A 24,878-nucleotide genomic window follows, 5' to 3' on the forward strand; every position below is an offset into this window, starting at 1 on the left:
GAAGGAAAGGATTCTCAATGATGGAGCCCAGCTAGTGAATAAGTCGAATGGGATATTCTATTAGCTGGACCGAATTTGGATCCCTAAGCGGACTGATTTGCGTCAGATTCTGATGGACGAATCCCACAAGTCTCGATATTCTATTCATCCCGGTGCGGATAAAATGTACCAGGACCTTCGCTACAAGTACTGGTGGCCGGGCAAGAAGAAAGATATCGTTCTCTATGTTTCGAAGTGCCTGACTTGCTCGAAAGACAAGGGCGAGCATCAAAGACCCTCTGGCTTACTCGTCCAACCTGAGATCCCTATGTGGACATGGGAGAGTACAGCTATGGACTTCATAATGAAGCTTCCGCGCACGCCATCAAGTCACGACAACATCTGGGTTGTCGTTGACCGTTTGACTAAATCTGCTCATGTTCTACCAATACGGGAAGACTACAAGGTAGAAAAATTAGCCTGAATCTACACCAACGAGATCATATGTCGACATGGGACGCCTCGTGACATCATCTCTGACCGCGATGGTCGGTTTACCTTGCATCTTTGGGAAACGTTTCAATCTGCTCTCGGTACTACGCTTAATCTAAGTACCACTTTCCATCCCCAAACCGATGGTCACACTGAAAGAACGACTAGCACCCTTGAAGACATTCTCCGTTCGTGTGTCATAGATTTCGGTGGTAATTGGGACGCATACTTACCTTTAGTCGAATTCTCGTACAATAACAGTTATCATTCAAGCATTCAAATGGCACCATTTGAGGCATTATACGGAAGAAAATGTCGATCGCCTATTGTATGGCACGAGATCGGAGACTCGCAGATAACCGGTCCTGAGCTATTGCAAGAAACGACAGACAAAATCCTCCAAATTCGAGACAATCTGCTGAAAGCTCGGAGTCGTCAGAAAAGTTACGCCGATAGACGACGCAAGCCCCTTGAATTTGACGTTGGCGATCACGTACTCCTAAAGGTATCACCTTGGAAGGGTGTGGTCAGATTAGGCAAGATAGGGAAACTCGCGCCTCGATATGTTGGACCCTTTAATTTCGGCTTCGGCCTAATTTCGGGACGAAATTCCCTTAACTAGGGGAGGCTGTAACACCCCGTGTTTCGAAAGTCAAAGTTAAAGTCAAAGTCAAAGTCAAGATTGAAGTCAAAGGAAGAAAAGATTGCTAATTGCGATCTGTCACCCCTTGCTCAACTGCTGTTTTGACTTCTTTGACTTGTAATCGAATCTTTTATTTTATTTGCGTTAGTTGTATTATGTGGAGTATCTGTGAATAATCGAGGTTTAATCGATATTTATCGCATGTTTTATCGCTTATCGCATCGCTATCGCATTCGCAACTCGAATTATGCGTTCTGGATATTGTTTTACATGTGTGTGCTATTTATGTGTTATTTGTGCACGTTAAATATGGTTATGTGTTGTGGTGATTAATCGAAACGCAATCACAACTCTATCGCAATCGAATCGCAAACGCTAAACGCCAGTTAATTATGATGATTGTATGTTAGATATAGTATTTGTGTGTTTATTATTAATCTATCGCATCGCTTGCTCGAAACGCATCGCAACGCTCAACACGCGAATCAAAACGATGAAACTCAACACGCCGGACACCAGGATCGAGTGGCCATCCAATAGGATTGCCGTCCGATCGGTGACCCATCCGACCCTAGTGCACTTTCCTCTTTTGGAAACCCTATAAATACCCTCCTGTCACATCATTTGTGATGTGACAGCTCCTCTGCTCTACCAGCCCACTCAAGCACTCCTTTCTCTCGATTTCTCGCGATTCTTGTAAGTTTTCAACCTAAATCTTGTACTTCGATGATCTATACACACTTCTTCATCATTTTCTCTTTTGAATCTCAACTTTTTAACCGTGAAATCAATGGATTTGAGGTGTTCTAGGATGATGTCATCATGGAGTTCTTATGAACTTCAAGTATTGGCTTCATTCCATCAAGAACAACTCAAATCTGATGGATTTCCACAAGATTAAACAATGTTTTCGCATAGATCTACACATATTCATGGTTAAAAGGATTGAAAGATGGGTTTCCAACTTTCTTTCAACTCTTTTACAATCAATGCACTCAAAACCTATAGAATTGGAGCTAGTTCTGATCTTCTACTCTTTATTGGTGATGTCTTGGTTCAAGATCTGAATTCTATCTAAGAGACAACCGATTTCGGGTTAAACATGAACCACCGTCTCGAATAGTTAACTGATCGGACTAGGGTGATTCCTGTTCGATCGGATCACTTGAGTCTTGACGAGGTTTCTATTACTTAATACGTTATAACACTGTCTCGATCAAAACTGCAAAACTATCAAAACAATCAAGTATCAAAGATGATCAGGCCGTTGGGACGGATTTTCGTCCGATCGGATTGCCATCCGATCGAACAGCCATCCGATCGGCTTACACTTGGTTCCAAACTTAAACTTTTTGTTTCAACTTTTCAAAGATCTGAACGTCGAACGGAGTGCCGTCCGATCGGATAGCCATCCGATCGAACGACCGTCCGACCATGTGACGTTTGGGACTTCAACACTTAAACAATTTTCAACATGTTCAAAGCCTAGTCAGTTCTAACGGATTGCCACCCGATCGGTAGACCATCCGATCGAGTGACAATACTGATGTGAACTTGTTCTCTAAGAAATACCTCGCCGAACGGATCGTCACCCGATCGAACTGTCGTTCGATCGATCGACCTAAAGGGTAGAGATACTTCTCTGTTTTCAAAATGCTACAACGGAAACTTCAAAGCCATCATACACAAACACATCCTTACCAAACAAGATGTCAATCCAATCGAATGGCCATCCGATCGGATTGCCATCCGATCGGATTACCATCCAACACTTGGTACTTTTGCACCGTTTTACGCGTCGCTCATCGTTTATGCTTTCGTTAACTGTTCAGGCTAATCTCTCTCAGCGCTCCCTTCAATCCCAGATAGTGTTTACTTGTTAAGCACAATCTGTGAGTAAACTCGATCCCTTTTTGCTTTACGCTCACTTCTGGGTGTTACATACGTTATCTGTATTCAAATCACAATCGACACACAACACAACACTATGTATACGCTAACCGTTATTGCATGCTACGTGTTACTCGATGAACGCTTGTATGTTATGTTAACACAGTGATTGTTGCCTGACACCTTAGCAATGATAGTACTATAGTTTGGACTCAGCACCTGTCATGGACAGGGGTTGTTAAGGGCTTTACTTCACGTGTCCCAGTGGGGATATGTGTTGCGCATTCTACAACTCGCTGTCATGTCTGTGCATATTTCCCTGTCTATAACCTACTTGCCTTCACTTTATACATGTTACATGCTGGTTATGCGTAAACGATTTTGAACTCTATTATTATTATCAAACTTGTATGCTCACCTTTACACTATGTGTATTGACCTCTACTTTAACGTATGTGACAGGTGCCTAAGATGCTGTGCTTTGCCTACTTTTGTGGAATCAAGTAGGATGGGGTCTAGAAACAAACAAAAACAATTTATCTATTTGAATCTGAGTTGTCGAAACAATTTATTTGTTTTTGAGATATTATGTCTGTAGTAATTATTTTGCTGGATATGTTTTGGTATGGGACTTAACGTTATATATTCGGTAATATTAGTTGTTATGGATTTCTCTTGGACAATCTGTTTCACTCAGTGCAATGCACCGATGTTTCCGCCATCGGTTGGGGTGTGACAACATAATCATGCATAAAATTGGATCCCTTAAATTAAATTGTTGATAGTAGTCTTCTAACTTTAAGATAGGATGACTGAATATTATTATGATTGAATGAAATATGATATCTAGTGGAAACCTGGCCATATACTAGTAATTAGATAATTTGAATGAACATTTATGTGGATGCTCACCAAGTGTTTGATGAAATGCCTTTGAATGAACATTCATGTGGATGCTCACCAAGTGTTTGATGAAATGCCTTAAGTGTAAATTATGTGATTTTGTGACAAATGCCTTATGATGATCATGATTAGTATGTAAGAATCCATGTGTGTGGTTAATTGGATATTATCTTACTGTATAAGTATGTTATTCGGATGAAGTCATGAAATCTAAGTATGAGTTTGTCAAAGTGTAGGAGTGAAAGAAGAAGGATTAAGCAACTCAAAGCAACAAGGAACCCAAGATCGAGGTAAGTTCTTCTAGCTTACAATTTGGTTTTGTAGTAGTAGGAAGTATCCTTTGAGTAAAGGTTTTGTTGAAATATTGGTTGTTAAGTAGTAATCTAATGGTATGAAGTTGACCCTGGTAAAGAATGACAAATGCGTGGAAACCAAGATATAGAACTTGGATATTGTTGGGTGTATGGAATTGACGTCATATATGTCTATAATGATTCCTTAGAATGAAGTCAGATCTAGTATACACAAATTTATGGTAGAGAATTAGTATGCCAAAGGAATGAATTTAGAAAAGTGACTGGTGGTTACCAAGATAGAAGAATATAATGAATCTTGTTTGTGGGAATTGGTTAATACTAACTTATGTCATATGTTATAAGTAAATCCTCGGTTTAAAGTGATGACAAGCTTGGGATGAACACACTTATGTGCTTCCGTAATGTTACAATGTCTAAATGGGTCAAAACTTTTGGTTATGAACATATTATGGTCAAAGTTCTAGTTGATGTTTCAAAGTACACTTTAAACTTGTATTTTTTTATGTAAGTAATGGTTTGAACAACAAGTATGTATATATTTCGATTTGGGTATGTTCAATTTAAATCCCTTTTGGGAACTTTTGTAAGTGGTTTTAAAAAAAAAATTCAAAATTGGGACCAAATTTTGTTGTTAGTAGAATGCGTTTTGACTTTTTGAAGATCGGGTATTACATAGAGACCCAATTTTCAAACACTTAGATACCAAAAACATGTACAACCGACAAAGGCATAGGTATAACAAACTAAAGGTTGCAACAAAACCAAATCTAAATGTACAAGTGTCACACCCCAACCGATGGCAGAATCATCGGGGCATGGCACTGAGCGAAACGGATTGTTCATGAGAATCCATAACAACTATTAATGACAATATTTTTAAGGTTCAATATCCCATACTATTAAACAAATAAAGCATAGCAGTGATTACAAATATTCAGTCTCAAAAACAAGTTCCATTCCGATAACTCAGATTTTATTTGGTGGGTTTCTAGACTCCTAATCTTGTTTGCAGCACAACATCCAATCAACCTGTCACATACGTTAAAATAAAAGTCAATACATAAAGTAAAGGTGAGTACACAAGTTTGCATAATAATAATAGTAATAAAAGTGTTTTACGTATAACCAGCATGTAACACGTAACGGGCGATGCATGTAACTATCAACAATGATACAACCTAACCACGAGACTGTGATGTAGAGTATGCACGACACATGTTCACCGAAGAGAACACGTGAAGTAAAGCAATGTGATCCCTAGCAACCCCTGTCACACAGGTGCTGAGTCCAAACTATAGTACTATCGTTGCTAGAGGCGATCTAGTGTAACACTGTATAAGCATAGTACATGCATTCAACAAATCACGTGTAGCATGCGGGAGCAGTTAGTGTTTATAAAGTGTTTGCGTTATGTGTTGTGTTTTGATAGAGAACGTATGTAACACCTAAAAGTGCGTTAAACGAAAATGGGTTCGAGTATACTCATAGTGTGTATTTATCAAGTAAACAAAATTTGGATTGGATTGAAGGGAGCGCGTCGGGTCAGCCTGTGCACGGAAACAGAAGCATAAGTCTTCCTCATGGCTGAAAGGTTGTAAACAGAATGTCGAACGGGTTAAGTGTTCAATGGTTTATCTGAATAGATGGGTCCTATCTGGACGGATGGCCATTCGGATGGTGTGTGGGTGTTTATGAACCATTAAAATTTTCAAAGTTTTGATTTAAAAGTGTTTAAACAGCGGATATTATAAGGGTCAGGTCATCCAAACGGATGGTCATCCAAACGGATGGTCATCCGGACAGATGGCCATTCGGGCGAGTGATCTGCAGTTGAAGTTTTTGTAAAATTTTCTAAGTAAAAGTTTTAAGTTAACGGAGACGGCGTGACGACGTGTCAAACAACGGGAAAATACCAAGTCCAGTTCATTCGTTCGGATGGGTCCAACAAACGTGCTGTTCTTGATGAAGATTCATGTTTGACCCGTTAATCGGTCCATCTCTTCGGTGGAAATCAGTTTTCAAGCCGGTTTCGACTAAGGAACGAGTCGAGAGTCTGATCGAGTCCGGATTCCATCAATATTATGTATAAGTCGAAGTAAAGTTCAAAACAAGTTGAGAAAGTGTTGAAATCTTTCATAACTAAGTTGAAAAGTGTGAAATCCTTTAGATCTTGAGCCAATCTCGATTGAATGATGTTCCACAACAGGTTGCCTAAGCAAAACGAGTGGAAACCACATTCGAGCGGTCCAAAATCAGTGATTTCGAGAAAACGTTAGTGCGTGTGTGTGATTTTGATGTAGAAGATGGAGTAGAAGTGAATAGAGGTGATTATTAACAAAGATTTGAGAGAAAAAGCTTATAAAATGGCCTTGAGTTGCGCCTAAGACTTGGGGAGCGGATGGGGTGTCAAAGTGTTGAAATGAGGGTGTACGGCTAGTGTTTATAGGGGGAGGGCGAGGTCTACGTCAGTGTGCGAGTGGCAGTGTTCGGATGGCACCATCCGGACGGATGGTCATCCGGGCGGATGGTCATCCGGACGGCCGGGTTTGCGTTTTGTTAGTTTTTGTGACACCTGTGTCACTGTGACTGTAAAACAAATACCAAACCAATGAAATATTGTGTTTCATACTTGGGATTTGTGAAAATATGTGTATCGTTTGCACATATCAATTCTTGTTCGATTTCGGGCTTTAAATCGCTTTCTGGAAGGTTATACGCGATCTGATGCGTAAATATAGCCAGTTTAATGCAACAAACATTCCGGAACAGTGACATAGGCTTAACATACCTTAAATAACCTTTACATAACTTAGAAATAAGTTTTGGATGGTTTGGTTTGCCGAAATCAAGTTTATTCGCTTACAGGGACTAAATTCGACAAACTGCGAAAGTATGCCGATTTGTACTGTAATGAACAATCCGGAACTTGACCATAAGTTAAACACACCTTAAATATCCTTTCCATAGCTTAGAAATAGGCTTTGAGGGGTTCGGTGTGCTAAAATAAACTTTATGCTCATTCAGGGACTAAAAGCGTCAAAAATGCACAAGTTTGCATTTTCGCGCATATCTTACGTTCTGAATATATCCGGACACCCAAAAATTTATGTTATCATTAAAATATTATATTTTAGTGATTGGCATGATAAAATTCCATTCGTCGCTCAATTTGGATCGTTTTGTGTTCGTTACGACTTCCGTCGTAATTAACCGAACAACGCAACCGTACGACCAAACGAACCGACATCCGAGATATTTTTGAGCATGTTTTGAGTTCCCAATACTTTAACTTCATTTTGGAGCCTTGAAATGAGGTTAACGGGGCTTAAACGTGTCAAAAATCAGCCGAAATCCAAGTTTCTGAAGTGCAGGGACCTGTTTTGACATTTCTGTCAAACTTTCCTCAGGCGGGACGCGTAAGGATCCTCCCTATCCTTACGCGGGCCGCGTGAAGTGCCCAGCGACCAGAAACTCAATTTTAGCAAACTGTTGATACTTCAGGGGCTGTTTTTGGCAATTTCTTTGTGTGGTGGCCAAGTTAACACCTTCCCAAGTAATATTAGCTGGCTTTAACACATGTATGGTTGTGATTTATTGCTTAATGGCCAAGCAAAACACTTGTGATGATCCTAGAGCATCAACACAACTATAAATAGCAAGCCAACCTCCTCAATTCTTTGCTCATTCCTCTCATTTCTCCTCTACTTCTACTTTGGAGCTCTCTCAATCTGAATTGGGACTTGTCTTCTTTGTAGAAAAGATAGCAAGGACTTGGGTGAGCCTTCTTTCATTCTTTTATTTGCTTTCTAGTCTAAATAGTCAAACAAGTGTTTGACTTTCAGTTTGACCAGCCTTTGGTCAACGCAAAGTTCGGTTGAACTTTGCAACGTGATTGTAATCACGTTGGTTATAATCCTTAGTGATTATACCCGCTGATTACCACGTTCACTAGGTGTAGTGTCGAGTCAAAGTTTCGGTCAAAATGCGTTTTAGCACGCATTTTGCAACGGAACTACTTTAGGGTATCAAAACACTTTGTTTTGATACCAAATCAGTAGGTTAAACATGTTTTGACATGTTTAACTCGACACTATTAGTTTAGTGCTTGTTTAGGGTCGCAAGGTAAGCGGTCTAAACAACCGCTTAGACTTTCGAACCCGACCCGTTTGGTCGATCTTTAGAATCCGACCAAGCTTAGTTAGTGATCATAGTTGCATAGGGAATAACCACTGAGGTTATACCTTATGATCACATAGGATTGGTTAGTCATTTGCTAGTTAGCTTGTATGCCCATAGGAAATGACCAAAATGCCCTTTTGAAGCTAAAATCCATATTTTGCCTATGTGAACATATTTTTGACATATAATCTAATTTAGTAACATGTTTAGGGATAATTGGGCATGTAAGACTTGGCATAGCACATAGTGAACCATCCGAACATAGTTTTACGCTAACGACGCCTTATAGTAGCTTATGTTACCATAATGGGTCGAAACGGGTCAAAAGCACTTAGGTAGACTTTCCAATCAGAATGTAAGGTCTATTAAATCATTCCATATGAGTTTAATTACTCGTTTGATTTATAGAACCTCATTCTATCCAATCTCCCGATTTAGGTCCGGTTATTTACATAGTTACCTATATAGGGTGCCGTTTGATTCCCTGATCACTCTAGCTTTGCTTGGTTGTTGTTCAAGACTTCTAAGCACGCTCAGGTGAGTACATAGTCCCCTCTTTTACTGTTTTCAAACTGTTTTGGGGTGGAACACATGTGCCTACTTGATACTTTCATGTTTCCCATGTTTTTATATCATATACTTACTATGTTTAATAGTACACTATTAGTACATGATTTCATTATATTTTGCTATGTATGTTCACTTAACATGCTAGCATATTGATTTCCGTATATTACATTTTGTCGCATATGCTCAGCCAGCATATGGACACATTGTTTTACATTTTGAACCGTAGTAACCGTTTGATTATGTGAACCGTTTGTGACTACTTGACTATGTGAACCGTTTGTAACCGTTGATTGACATGAACCGTTTAAAATCTGTTTGAACCGTTTAAAATCTGTTTGAACCGTTGGGTTAGGGAAGTGATTAGGTAACGGGGCGTGTGTAATGTTTTAAAAGCATGGTGGATACGCCGCTGGTACTTCCTATATATAAGTGCTTTTAATACATTATATGTCGTTGCGTTAACTAGATCACTTGGGCAATGGTAAACAAAACAAAGTTGTATTACAAGGTTTTTCCAACAACATATTATACTATTCGAGTTTTTATTCCAAAAACGATTTACAAATCTGGATTTAATTAAACAAATGTTTTGGAGATAAGAATCATGGCTACGAGATTTTATAAACTGTAACCAATTTGATTTGAGTTGGTTAATTATGTCGCAATACTATACTTTTCAAAACAGGGTTTTTAAATAAGTATTGCAGCATGCAAACTAGCCATGAATCTGAAACTCATACAAAACCTATGTACTCGCCGGCATTTTTATGCTGACGTACCTATTTTCACATGTGTTTCAGGTACATTAGTTGATGGCATTTGATGATGATATTGGTGTACTCTCACATAGGAATGGACCAGGCCTTAGCGACTTTAAAACTTGAAAGATAACAGTTGTATTTATATAATTTGTATCAAAAACATTTAGTTCAATAATTCAATAAAACAAAACTGTTTACTCCATGGTTGTGAAACAATGATTCTGTTACAACACTCCCCGACGTTTCCGCCACGTTTTGTTGTTTTACGTGGTCGGGGTGTGACAGTTTTCCAACTTTGGTTTGTTTATCAAGCGTTGCGTTGCGTTTAATTGAGTTGCGAGTAAGCGTTTGAGCGTATAAGCGTTGCGTTGATAACCACATAACATTCAACAAATAATCACACAAATAACACACATAATACAGTTAAATCCGCGTTTCGATTCTGCGTTGAGTTTGCATCGTGATAGCGTTTAGGTAACAAGCGTTTAAATAAGCGATGCAAATTGCGATAAAATTCGTTTAGGTAAGTAGCATTATAAGTAGCGTTTAAATGTGACGACTGCGATTGAAAAAACGTAGTAATGTGCTTTTAAAATGCATTAAAAATGTAGTTTAACCCATAGCATTAATCGAATCCCAAGAGTACAAGCGTTTACAAAAGAAATACGATCACAGTAGGAACAACCGAAGTACGGGTTGTTACAAGAAGCACACAAAAGATATAATAAGAAGAGGTTTGGTGCAAATGAGGCACCCCAAAAACCAAACACCCATTAAATAACCAAAGAGTGAACAACCCACAAAAATAATGTTACAACTCACAAAAGCAGAGAACAAAACCGGAAGTACAACCACCTAAAGCCAAAACATGTTGCTAATTAACAATACATAAATATGGCATTCAAAAAGTTTGTGTAACAATCCTCAAGAAAACCGACACCCTCGATTATTTTTCCGACACCCTAAAAATATTTAAAATGTCCGAATATGTCTTTAAATATACCCCATATGTGAAAACGAGCCCAAAATACAATATAAAAAAATCAGAATTTTAAGGTTAGGCGGGCCGCGTAAGCTTAAGCTTACCCTTACGCGGGCTGCGTGAGATCAAGATTGTGGCACAGCCCGGTGCTGCCACGTGGCAGCCACACGTCGACCCTACTCGCTGACACGGATCAGCTATAAGTTTGACCGGGGATTGACGCGGGCCGCGTAGGCCTTTACCTACATTTACGCGGGCCGCGTGAAAGTCGATTTCAGCCCCTATAAATAGAACGCATCGGATCTCAGTCGAATTCGCTCATTTTCGTTTCCCAGTATCAAATTTCTGATAGTAGGCTTATTATACGCGGGTATTATACCCACTAAATAGCGAGATTCTGCTACGATGTAAGTATCATAACCCCTAGAGACGTATTAGATACTCTGCCCGATTGATCTAGGGTTCCGTAACGGCTGTCGTGGTTCTGCCCGACGTAGTCGTTGGAATGCCGTCTCGGGGAGGGTATTACTAATGTTAAAATGGGTTATTATACTAACACCCGTGCATTTTTGTAATTTATAGATTATTCCCAGGAAATCCTTACTGAAAACCCTAAAACAGCAATGTGAGTAGTCCTCTTTTGTTATATGTTTTTAGAAAACCTCACTTAATTAGTTATACATTAAGGAGTTATTGAGTATATGTAAGAATACAATTATAGTGGGTATGTTGGGGTTTTGTATACAAAATTTGTTACTGGCGTGGTAACATTCCACAAGTTGAGTATGACAGTACCACTGATGTTAAACTGGGATTCACTCACCAGTATTTCCCACTGACAAAATGTTTTTAAAACGCGTTTCAGGTAACAATATGTGAAAGCCAAATAGAAGCCAGCTGGACAGCACTGAAGGCTAGGAAAAGTGGCAATAAAGTTACCTAAGAATAAAATAGATGTTTTGTTAAATAAAATAGGATTTATTCCTATAAAAGTGTGTATACTGAAAACTTGGGTTTTACCCATGTGTTTAATGTTATAAAATGTGGTGGTTTACTCTGATAAAATATTTCCTAACTACGGTCCTGATGAAAATTTCTGCTGCCAAATTGGACAATAACACGATACCACCGAAACTGGCTCGCGACCGCCCGTTCCCGGGGACTAGGGATCGGGGGTTGTGTCAGAAGGTGGTATCAGAGCTATGCTACTAATTCAGCCACAGAAGTGTTCTGCTGACATCAAAATTCAAAGTGTTAGGAAATAAATTACGAAAATACGTGCATAATTGTATTTTCTTGTTATGTGTTATCTGACTATCTGTTAGTTTACAGTATGAGCGACCAAGGACCATCTGACGCGTACCGTCAATTGTCTGGTTCGCCTAGAAGCGAAGGTGCCTCTTCTCAGCCTGCCCTCTCAGGGTACTCTCTGATACGGAAGAAGGAATATTCGTGTTTAAGGCTCGGTCTGAAGAGCCATTTCCTCAGAAAAAGAGGGGATGGTTCAGTAGGGGAGCACATGAGCGTAGAAAGAGTATGAAAAAGTTACAGGAACAGTGAGTGTTAGCCGCAGCCAGAAGAGAAACCGATGCATATGCCCAGGATATGCTTAATAGGGGAATAGCCAATATCCATATCTTAGCGACCACTGCAGCTGACCCAAACCTAGAGCAAATGCTAGCACCCCAACCACAACCACCAATTCCTGACCAACCCATGGAAATAGAAAACCCTGAAAATCAAATAGAAATGCATGATTTCAACCCGGAGGAGATACCTAGGGTACCTGCACCAAATCCCCTAGACCCAAACAATTATGACCCCTGGTGGGATGATGTTAGGGACTATGTGCAACGCTACCCGATACAGGAAAGTGTGCCAATGCCCAACCTAGGAGCCTACCCAGAGTTAGATCCTCAAGATCCCTGTTTCAATAATGATGCATACATTAGGGAAATCTTAGAGAATCCTTACCCATACCAGGCCCCAAACCAGGAGCCCGCACCCCAGATTGCAAACCCAGTCCTAGAACCTGCACCTCCAATGAGTGCAGAAAACAGTAACACCTCGAAAATTCATGTCCAATAATGTATTGATACGTGTCATGAGCTTTGAACGTGTAAAAGATTTCTTACGAAGGACTAAAGTTGACAAACAAGGAAAGTATGTGAATATAAGGGTTCAAAATGTCAACAATGAATAAATATACTTTAAAATAGCCCTACATGATGTTTATACCCTTAAACGAATGAGTCATGGATCATACGAAGCTAATTGTGAAAGAAAGTGGGGAATTACAAACTACAGGGGTTAAATGTGTCAACATGTTTAAAGTATACCTCTGAATGACCTTTTAGCAAACCCAAAGCTTTGTAATGGTTAATTATACTCACAAGAATGTGTGATAAAAATTTCACAAGGTTTCGATTAAGTATGAGAAAGTTATGACAATATTCGTATACGAGGGATTAAAAGCGTCAACGTTGAAATTTAAGACTTTTCGGTGATCGTATGAATAACCGGGGACTTAACAAAGTTGGTTTATGACTTGGGGTCCTTAAAAGTCAAGTTTGGGGGTTTATAGTGCAAGAAACAAGTTAAAAATGGGTTTTGGAAGGACCAAGGACCATTTATGCAATTATTGAAACTTTGTGACCGGACCAGGACTTGACACGGGCCGCGTAAGACCAAGCCCAAGTTTTACGCGGGCCGCCTGAGGACGCCAGATGCAGAAATTCTTGCCAGCTGCCTGTTCCAGCCCGTTTAACCGACTTAATAAGGCTGTTTTTGATTCTATGGGCTTGTTTGATGGTATATTGAGGCCTAGGGACACTTGTAATGATCTGGAATCAATCCTAGACTTGTTTGGCATGATCAAATTGCATTAAGAAACCTATATAAAGGCCATGAACTTGGGTTCTTCAATACACATTCACTTGTAAACTTCACAACTCACTTCTTGGAGGTTCCTGGAGCTCAAGACTCATTCCTAGTGATCATTAGTCGTGCTTAGGACTATTGTAAGTGTGTTTAACCTTTCTTAATTCAGTTTAGCTTAGTTATTTAGCGTAAAGTCAAACCGTCGTAATTAAGATTTAACTTCGTCATTAATCTTAATCCCTTCAGTCAAAATTCAAATTGAAAATACCTATGAGTTGGTAATTATGTGGGCAATAAACCCTTAAAAGGGTATTATCTGATTCCCACTCTAACTAGGTCAATTGTCGAGTCAAACTTGATTATAAAAAGTCAACAGGAAGCCTATTTTCAAATAAATGCATAATTAGCAATGTAAAGGCTATGCAACCTGTTTTATCATTAATATAACTTGGTAATTAATGTAAGAACATGTCTAAACATGTTCAACTCGACAATTTTCAGTTTAGGCTCGGTTCGGGACCGAAAGTCGCATAGTTTGACTTATGCTTTGACTTTCAGTTCTGACCCGTTTGAGCAGGGTTAGGAATACCTTAAAGCTTTAATAGGACCAAGTTACCTATAAGTATAAACCTCTGAGATTATACAACTTGGTTCATTAGTTATCCGATTCATATGCATATTTCCGTTAAATGCCTAAATGTTGACTATTATGCCCATATGACCTTAAAACATGAATTTTGAAAATGTAAAAGAGTAGAAACCTTAGCTACTGATTTATAAGATTGTACCTAAAATTTGACATCAGTTTGAGGTCTAGATTAAGAGTTACGCTCAATAGCGTAATTAGAAAACTTTTAGTAATTAAATGGCGTAATTAGCATATAGCCTACCTAAACCCAATTTTTGATACCAAACTTTTTACCCGCTGATATAAAATAATATTTTGGGATTTTTAGAGATTTTTATTTATTTTTAGGCTGATCATAATCTAGAGTTCTAAGCTTAATTCGGTAGTTGTCGGTTTTGCCCTTTTAAGCTATAAAATGAGTTTTACCAAACCTTTTGATACCAAACCTTTTTCTACTGATCTAATATGATAAATAGAATATTTTAAGCCTTCTGGAATAGTAAAAATATCAGCTTTGCTTTAAGAACCCGGAAATAGCTCAAAATCGCCATTTTAAGCGTTTTTAAGCATTTTAAACGCATAGTATGTATTAAAACCATATTAGATATATAAGACTTGATACCTACTGATTTTTTAAGTAAATTTTTATATTTTAGCAGTAAGCAAAAGTTTTAAACTCAGATTTCCAGATTTAACCTTTAACCCTTAAGTGAAATTACCAAAATGCCCCTTCGGTGCATAATATGGTTAGAAATGATAAATTTCACATATAGGTTATACCCTACTGATATAACTTAGTAAATTAAGTATTCTTACTGATTACATCAGACCCGAAACTCATAATTATATTTAAACTCTTTTATAACCTTTTAAATGACCAAAATGCCCTTACGGGGCATAATTTGAGTTTAAATTCATATGGGGCATAAAAGAAGATATCTTACTGATGTCACAACATATTTAAGGCATATTAACTTAGGAAACTTGTATATGACTCTTTTGGTTACTCGTTACGCACTTTTCGCGTTCGGATCGGCTCATGTAACTAGTTTGCATATGTCACACCCCCAAAATCCCACCTGCGGAGTACTACCGCATGGAGGCGTGACTGACCAGGATCCAGCCACCAATCATACTGAACAAGCATATAAATAGTTATAAAAGTTTAACCATTCACGATTGGTGTTCCAAAACAAATAAGTTTAAGTTGCAAGCGGAAGCATAAGTTTAAAGTTATAACATAAGTTCCAAAAGTTTCAAGTTTAACATAGTCTTGTAGCAATCCCTGTCCCACAACGATCCTCCTCCATGCAAGCTCCCACTGAGTACCTATGGTCCTGCAAAGCATGTAGTAACGAGTCAACAACTAGTTGAGTGAGTTCACGGGTGGGCGTTCGTTTTAGTTGTTTCGAAAACAGTTTACTTTATCTGGCATCCTGCCGTGGGGGTTACCCCATTGTTTAAAAACGTGACCAGTTCGTTCCCAGTTACTCCGGCACTCCGGCCGTGGGGGCTACCCCATGTAGTTATCAGGCATTTCGGCCGTGGGGGCTACCCCATGTACATCATCTGGCTCTCCAGCCGTGGGGGCTACCCCATGTACATCATCTGGCTCTCCAGCCGTGGGGGCTACCCCATGTGTATACTAGACTCGTTACCGTATCGATTGCTGACTGTAGTCATGTTTATGTGCCCTGAAAACATCAATGTCTATCATCATTGACGTGCCCCAGATCCATTAGTTCACGCCCGTCCTCTGCGGCACGGTGTGAGGCTTGTCAGACCTAAATAGCGCTATCTAACTAATGACCCGCTCGCCATTGGCCCGGCGATTAGTCGATACAAAAAGGAGGGACTTCGTGATAGAGTTTTAGTCTAGTACGTTTATCCGTCCATCCGGACGAGGAATCACATTCCTGAACCACTGACGTCCTACCCAAGGTAGACGAGGAACCACGTTCCTTAACCCCGTTCCCAACCCAGGGAATCCCATGCTTTGTAAAGGGTGTGAACTCACCTTGGTTTGCTCGGCGGTTAATCACAGAAAGTCAATCAAGTCGCAAGTAGTCAATAACGTCCTAACACGGATATCACGTATAATCAGGTTCGAACCAAGTAGTGTACAAATGTTCAACACGTTTGGCAAGCACGTTTAGCAGTAACAGTTAACAGTCAATAAAAGCACATACGGTTCACAAGTTCAGCCCAACTACTTAGGCCCAAACACGTAAAAGCAGTTGACACAGATGCCCATCAGTCTGGCCCATTAACTAAGGCCCAAAAGTGTGGTCTCGAGTCGCAACCGGACTCGCAAGCATGGTCTCGAGTCATGCTGTGTGTTGATCATGGATGGTTGCGAGTCGCAACTGGTGTCGCAACCGTGGTCTCGGTTCGTCATGCTGAGGTCTCGAGTCGCAACTGGACTCGTAACCTGCGGTCTCGGCTTGTCCTGTTATGGTTGCGAGTCGCAACCGCGTGGTCTCGAGTCATCACGCTGTGGTTGCGAGTCGCAACGGGTGATTGCGAGTCGGTAAGCTGTCGTTTTCAAGTTCACGTGTTGATGCAGGTGTATCAGTCCATTAGTACAATATAATCAGGCCCAAATCCGGAAATAACCAATAGAATTCCACTAACATATTTCCTAATCAGGTTATTAGTCAAAGATGGATCAAAATCACAAGGGTTTTCAATCTTCAACTATCATTCAAAGTGTTCTTCATACATTCAAAGCATATATTCAAGTTCTTCATAACATAAACAACACTTATTCACCCAAAATCATGAACAACTATCAAGATACAATTTACTAGCATGCATCCTACTTGACAACCATATTCATTAGCCGATTTTCATAGTATAAACACCCAAACTTTTCGGATCTAATCCAAGTGCAACCAATATCATCATTCACCCTTTTTAACATACTATGAACCCATTTTCAACATCAAGCCTTTATGCAAATTTCAACACATAACAAGAACATTCATGAACCGATTTCTATGTATAACTCAACAACTTAACATATTGTCACATAATCTCATACGAACATAACATGAACACACTAACATTCAACAAAACATCAAGAACACTAACCGGTTATGGGTTTCGAGGGTGTGTGAAAAGCTTCCAACCGGGTGTGTGTGTGAGCCGATCCAAGTCCAAAGATCCAAGAATGATGGAGTGTGTTTGTGTTCTAGAGTTTAGGTGAGAGAGAGAAGTAGGAGAGTGTGTGTTGTAATGTTCAACAAAATGGTAACACTAACTAAGGTAGTGTATTTATAGTCAAAGTTCCAAGTGTGTGCACCCTATGGGTTTCGGCTAAGGGTTTTCGGCCCAATGGCCCAACCGGCCAAAGGCCCAAACCGGCCTAATGGTTACGGTTCACTCGAGACCACATGGTCTCGAGTCGGGTCCTTGTTGTTTCGTGTCGGGTTCTCGGTTCACATATAACACACATACATATATACATACAATGCACACAAAACAAAGCACATAAAAGTTCACGTTATCATTAAGTTTAATCATTCAACTAATCACATAACGTACAAGTATATCGCATCAAGACACAATGAAGGTTCTAGGTTTCGGGTTGTCACATCATCCCCAAGTTGAAAGAAATTTCGTCCCGAAATTTGACGGCACTCACTGAGGAAGCTAGTCAAGTTGTAAGGTTTTCCCGGTTTTCCTGGGGTGTCACATCCACCCCCCGTTGATCTGGAATTTCGTCCCGAAATTCCGTAGCTTCAGCCTCAGTAGCGTTTGTACTGTTCTCAAACAGTTGGGGATACTTTTGTTTCATCCGATCTTCGCGCTCCCAGGTAAACTCTGGGCCGCGACGTGAGTTCCAACGAACTCGGACAAGAGGTATTCTAGAGCTCTTGAGGACCTTAACATCCCGGTCCGTGATTTCGACAGGTTCTTCGACGAATTTCAACTGTTCGTCGATCGTGAGTTCCTTCAGAGGAACTACGTGCGTCTCATCTGACAGACACTTCTTCAGATTTGACACATGGAAAACGTTGTGAACTGCCCCGAGTTCTGCTGGTAATTTCAGTCTGTAGGCCACCTTGCCTATTTTCTCAAGGATTTCAAAAGGTCCAACGTATCGTGGGTTGAGTTTGCCGCGTTTACCAAAACGAACCACACCCTTCCAGGGTGAAACTTTGAGTAAAACCCGCTCCCCAACCTGGAGCTCAAGTGGTTTCCTGCCCTTATCGGCGTATGCCTTCTGACGGTCACGAGCGGCCGCCATGCGTTGTCGTATTTGAGCAATCCGCTCAGTAGTGTCTACCACATGTTCTGGACCAGTGATTTGACTATCCCCCACCTCTGCCCAACAGAGGGGTGACCGGCATTTACGTCCGTACAATGCCTCAAACGGAGCAGCTTTAATGCTGGTGTGGTAGCTGTTATTATACGAAAATTCTACGAGTGGCAGATGCCTTTCCCAGCTGTTGCCAAAGTCGATTACACAAGCGCGAAGCATGTCTTCTAGTGTTTGGATAGTACGCTCGGACTGCCCGTCCGTCTGCGGGTGATACGCTGTGCTCATATCAAGACGTGAGCCAAAAGACTTGTGCATTGCCTGCCACAGTTCCGAAGTAAAACGTGCATCTCGATCAGAGATGATAGAAGTGGGCACCCCGTGCCTCGAAACAACTTCCTTGAGGTATATTTCCGCCAGAGTGGAGAACTTATCCGTCTCCTTGATTGCCAGAAAGTGTGCGGATTTCGTGAGTCGATCCACGATCACCCATATAGTATCGTTTCCGCGCTGTGATCTAGGTAAGCCAGTAACGAAATCCATGGAAATTTGCTCCCATTTCCATTGTGGTATCTCTGGTTGCTGAAGTAGGCCTGAAGGTTTCTGATATTCTGTCTTGACTCGCGCACAAGTCAAACACTTGCTGACGTAAGTTGCTATGTGGGCCTTCATGCTGGGCCACCAATACGTGGTTTTAATATCGTGGTACATCTTGTCCGAACCAGGGTGTACCGAGTAGCGAGATTTGTGCGCTTCATCCATCACAAGTTCTCGTAAGTCGCCATAGAGTGGGACCCAAATGCGTCCTGTTACATAATAAGCACCGTCTTCCTTCTGTTCTAAGCGTTGCCTTGACCCGCGTAGGGCTTCAGCTCTAATGTTCTCTGGTTTCAGTGCTTCTATCTGAGCAGCTCGTATTTGCGAAGGTAGACTAGAATGGATCGTGAGTTGTAAAGCTCTTACGCGCTTAGGCGTAGTGTCCTTCCGACTGAGGGCGTCCGCCACTACATTGGCCTTGCCCGGGTGATACCTGATAGAGCACTCGTAGTCATTCAGCAGCTCGACCCATCGTCGCTGCCGCATATTCAGTTCCTTCTGCTTGAATATGTGTTCTAAACTTCTATGGTCGGTGTAGATGGCGCACTTGGTTCCGTACAGGTAATGCCGCCATAGTTTAAGTGCGAAAACAACAGCTCCCAGCTCTAAATCATGTGTCGTGTAGTTCTTCTCGTGAACTTTGAGTTGTCGTGAGGCGTAAGCTATGACTTTATCTCGTTGCATCAATACACAACCAAGACCTTGAATTGATGCATCACAATAAACCACAAAATCTTCTGTGCCCTCTGGCAGTGAAAGGATAGGTGCACTGCAAAGTCTATCCTTTAGATGCTGAAAAGCTAACTCTTGTGCATTTCCCCAATGATAAACAACGCCTTTCTGCGTTAGTAGGGTGAGAGGCTGCGCGATCTTAGAGAAATCCTTAATGAATCTCCTGTAGTAACCTGCCAATCCCAAAAATTGGCGAATTTCCTTTGGTGTACGAGGTGCAGGCCAGTTCCTAATAGATTCCACTTTGGATGGATCAACGTGAATCCCATCCTTGTTCACCACATGCCCTAGGAAATGGACTTCACGAAGCCAGAAGTCGCATTTCGAGAATTTCGCGTAAAGCTGTTCCTTCCGAAGGAGTTCCAGAATAAGTCGTAGATGTTGCTCGTGCTCTTCCTTGCTCTTAGAATAGATCAGGATGTCGTCGATAAAGACTATAACAAACTTATCCAGGTACGGCTTGCACACTCGATTCATCAAATCCATAAAAACTGCCGGTGCGTTCGTCAGCCCAAACGGCATGACCAGAAACTCATAGTGCCCATAACGAGTTCTAAAGGCTGTCTTAGAGACATCCTCTTCTCGGACTCTCAACTGGTGATATCCCGATCTCAGATCAATCTTTGAATAGTAGCTCGACCCCTGCAACTGGTCGAACAAGTCGTCAATACGCGGTAGAGGATAACGATTCTTCACAGTCACCTTGTTGAGTTCTCGATAGTCGATACACATTCTGAAGGTACCATCCTTCTTCTTTACAAAAAGTACTGGAGCTCCCCAAGGCGATGAGCTAGGACGAATAAAACCCTTATCCAAGAGTTCTTGTAGTTGCGTGGAGAGTTCTTCCAACTCTGATGGCGCTAAACGATAAGGTGCACGGGCTACAGGCGCGGCTCCAGGAGCTAGATCAATCTGAAACTCGACTTGGCGATGGGGCGGAAGACCAGGTAATTCCTCAGGGAATACCTCAGGATAGTCGCGTACAATCGGAAAATCTTCTAGCTTCTTCTCTTTCTCTGTGGTGTCAGTAACTAGAGCCAAAATCGCAGTGTGGCCCCTTCGTAAGCATTTCTGAGCTTTAAGAAGAGAGATGATGTTCTCAACAGCACTTCTCTTGTCGCCACGAATCATGAGAGGTTCACCACCCAAACCAGGAATACGAACGATCTTCTCGTTGCAAAGAATCTCTGCTCGGTGTTGGGATAACCAATCCATCCCAATGACAACGTCGAAACTACCCAAGACAATAGGAATAAGATCAATAGAGAAGGTCTGGTTAGCGAGAATAAGCTGGCAACCCTTGACTACGTGTGAGGCTTCCAAACTCTTACCATTAGCTAGCTCTACAGTGTGCTTGTCGCTCAGGGGTGTAGGAATACGCTTAAGCATCTTACTAACTTCTAGTGACACATAGCTAGTATCGGCACCCGAATCAAATAAGACTGTAACATAAAAGTCGTCGAGAAGGAACTTACCCGTCACCACGTTGGGATCATTCCTTGCTTCACCTTGACCAATCACGAACACACGCCCCCTAGCACCATTGTTGTTGTTCCCATTGTTACCATTCCCCTGATTGTTGTTGTTCTGGTTCAGTTGGGGACAATCCTTCTTGAAATGACCTTCAGCTCCACACTGAAAGCACCCTTTGTTGTTACCCTGCTGCTGTCGCTGGTTTTGCTGAGGTTGCTGACGATTCTGGTTGGCAGGATATGCGCTCCTGCAATCCTTTGCAACATGACCAGGCTTGTTGCATCGATGACAGTTGCCCCTGGTGCACGGCCCACTGTGGTGTAGGCTACAACGATTGCACTTGGGGTGATTTCCTTTGTATCCACCATGACTTTGACCACCAGACGACTGCTGACTGGGGCTCTTGTGATCATCTGTCTTTCTCTGCTGAGACTGAGTTTGCACTGAAGTTGAACCCCTGCTTGAAGTTCCATCCCATTTCCGTTTATCTCCACTAGAAGCACCAGAAGTAGTTGCAGCACCTATACGCTTCGGTAACTTGTTCTGCTCCACCGCTTGATCAGTAAGACGGTGAGCCAACTGTACAACCTGCTGGATAGTAGTCAACCTCGCTGAAGTCACATGACTTTGGATTTCTGGCACCAAGCCCTTGAGATAGAGTTCAATTCGCTTATACGGAGGATCCACCATAGTAGGACACAACAAGGCAAGCTCATGCGATCTCTTAGTGTATGCCTCAATCTCTGATCCCGACATCTTAAGATTGTAGAATTCATCTTCCAGTTTGTGAATGTCGTCACGACTGCAGTATTCCTCCCTGATCATTTCCTTGAAAGTTTCCCATGGGGTGGCGTTGGCAGCAACCAACCCTAACATCTGCACTTGAGCATTCCACCACGTGAGAGCCAAACCCTCGAGAGTACCAGTAGCATACTTCACCCTGCGCGCTTCAGGGCATTCGCACATTTCGAACACAGACTCCAGTTTCTCAAACCAGTGTAGGAGACCTACTGCTCCTTCAGTTCCGCTAAAAGTCGTGGGTCGACAGTCCATAAAAGTCTTAAAAGTGCACACCGGTGCCTGACCTAAGGTAGGTGAAAGAAAAGACAGAGTTTAACACAAAGGTTGGTTCACGAGAGTAGGATCCAAATGATCCTAGAACAAATTTCGGACTGCAGGATATACCTCCTGCGTGTGCGGCTGCGAGCGCTGCGGCAACTCGCTCGTTGATCAAAGCCGTCAACTGGGCTTGTGTCATGTTAACGCGTCCAGACATGTTTCTTCATAATAAGAGTAATACGTGTGAGAGTGGTTCGCGAAAGTACAATAGTAGGACAGAGTAAGCACGCACGTGTTTAAACAACAGTAGTTATACTAATCAAGCATACCATGAGCAACGTACTACGTAACTAACAAGTAGGCAATATACATACATCATATTACCTAAAGCGTCGAGCCTTGCATGAGGAGTGAAGTGTCGTTGTGAACCGTTGAGCACTAAACCGGTTATAGTCTGGTTTTAACAAAAACGTTTCTCCTTTATTAAAACCAAGTTCACTATAACCAATGGCTCTGATACCAATCTGTCACACCCCCAAAATCCCACCTGCGGAGTACTACCGCATGGAGGCGTGACTGACCAGGATCCAGCCACCAATCATACTGAACAAGCATATAAATAGTTATAAAAGTTTAACCATTCACGATTGGTGTTCCAAAACAAATAAGTTTAAGTTGCAAGCGGAAGCATAAGTTTAAAGTTATAACATAAGTTCCAAAAGTTTCAAGTTTAACATAGTCTTGTAGCAATCCCTGTCCCACAACGATCCTCCTCCATGCAAGCTCCCACTGAGTACCTATGGTCCTGCAAAGCATGTAGTAACGAGTCAACAACTAGTTGAGTGAGTTCACGGGTGGGCGTTCGTTTTAGTTGTTTCGAAAACAGTTTACTTTATCTGGCATCCTGCCGTGGGGGTTACCCCATTGTTTAAAAACGTGACCAGTTCGTTCCCAGTTACTCCGGCACTCCGGCCGTGGGGGCTACCCCATGTAGTTATCAGGCATTTCGGCCGTGGGGGCTACCCCATGTACATCATCTGGCTCTCCAGCCGTGGGGGCTACCCCATGTACATCATCTGGCTCTCCAGCCGTGGGGGCTACCCCATGTGTATACTAGACTCGTTACCGTATCGATTGCTGACTGTAGTCATGTTTATGTGCCCTGAAAACATCAATGTCTATCATCATTGACGTGCCCCAGATCCATTAGTTCACGCCCGTCCTCTGCGGCACGGTGTGAGGCTTGTCAGACCTAAATAGCGCTATCTAACTAATGACCCGCTCGCCATTGGCCCGGCGATTAGTCGATACAAAAAGGAGGGACTTCGTGATAGAGTTTTAGTCTAGTACGTTTATCCGTCCATCCGGACGAGGAATCACATTCCTGAACCACTGACGTCCTACCCAAGGTAGACGAGGAACCACGTTCCTTAACCCCGTTCCCAACCCAGGGAATCCCATGCTTTGTAAAGGGTGTGAACTCACCTTGGTTTGCTCGGCGGTTAATCACAGAAAGTCAATCAAGTCGCAAGTAGTCAATAACGTCCTAACACGGATATCACGTATAATCAGGTTCGAACCAAGTAGTGTACAAATGTTCAACACGTTTGGCAAGCACGTTTAGCAGTAACAGTTAACAGTCAATAAAAGCACATACGGTTCACAAGTTCAGCCCAACTACTTAGGCCCAAACACGTAAAAGCAGTTGACACAGATGCCCATCAGTCTGGCCCATTAACTAAGGCCCAAAAGTGTGGTCTCGAGTCGCAACCGGACTCGCAAGCATGGTCTCGAGTCATGCTGTGTGTTGATCATGGATGGTTGCGAGTCGCAACTGGTGTCGCAACCGTGGTCTCGGTTCGTCATGCTGAGGTCTCGAGTCGCAACTGGACTCGTAACCTGCGGTCTCGGCTTGTCCTGTTATGGTTGCGAGTCGCAACCGCGTGGTCTCGAGTCATCACGCTGTGGTTGCGAGTCGCAACGGGTGATTGCGAGTCGGTAAGCTGTCGTTTTCAAGTTCACGTGTTGATGCAGGTGTATCAGTCCATTAGTACAATATAATCAGGCCCAAATCCGGAAATAACCAATAGAATTCCACTAACATATTTCCTAATCAGGTTATTAGTCAAAGATGGATCAAAATCACAAGGGTTTTCAATCTTCAACTATCATTCAAAGTGTTCTTCATACATTCAAAGCATATATTCAAGTTCTTCATAACATAAACAACACTTATTCACCCAAAATCATGAACAACTATCAAGATACAATTTACTAGCATGCATCCTACTTGACAACCATATTCATTAGCCGATTTTCATAGTATAAACACCCAAACTTTTCGGATCTAATCCAAGTGCAACCAATATCATCATTCACCCTTTTTAACATACTATGAACCCATTTTCAACATCAAGCCTTTATGCAAATTTCAACACATAACAAGAACATTCATGAACCGATTTCTATGTATAACTCAACAACTTAACATATTGTCACATAATCTCATACGAACATAACATGAACACA

The sequence above is a fragment of the Helianthus annuus genome, chromosome 7 (assembly GCF_002127325.2).
Source record: "Helianthus annuus cultivar XRQ/B chromosome 7, HanXRQr2.0-SUNRISE, whole genome shotgun sequence".
In the NCBI taxonomy this organism is placed as follows: Eukaryota; Viridiplantae; Streptophyta; class Magnoliopsida; order Asterales; family Asteraceae; genus Helianthus; species Helianthus annuus.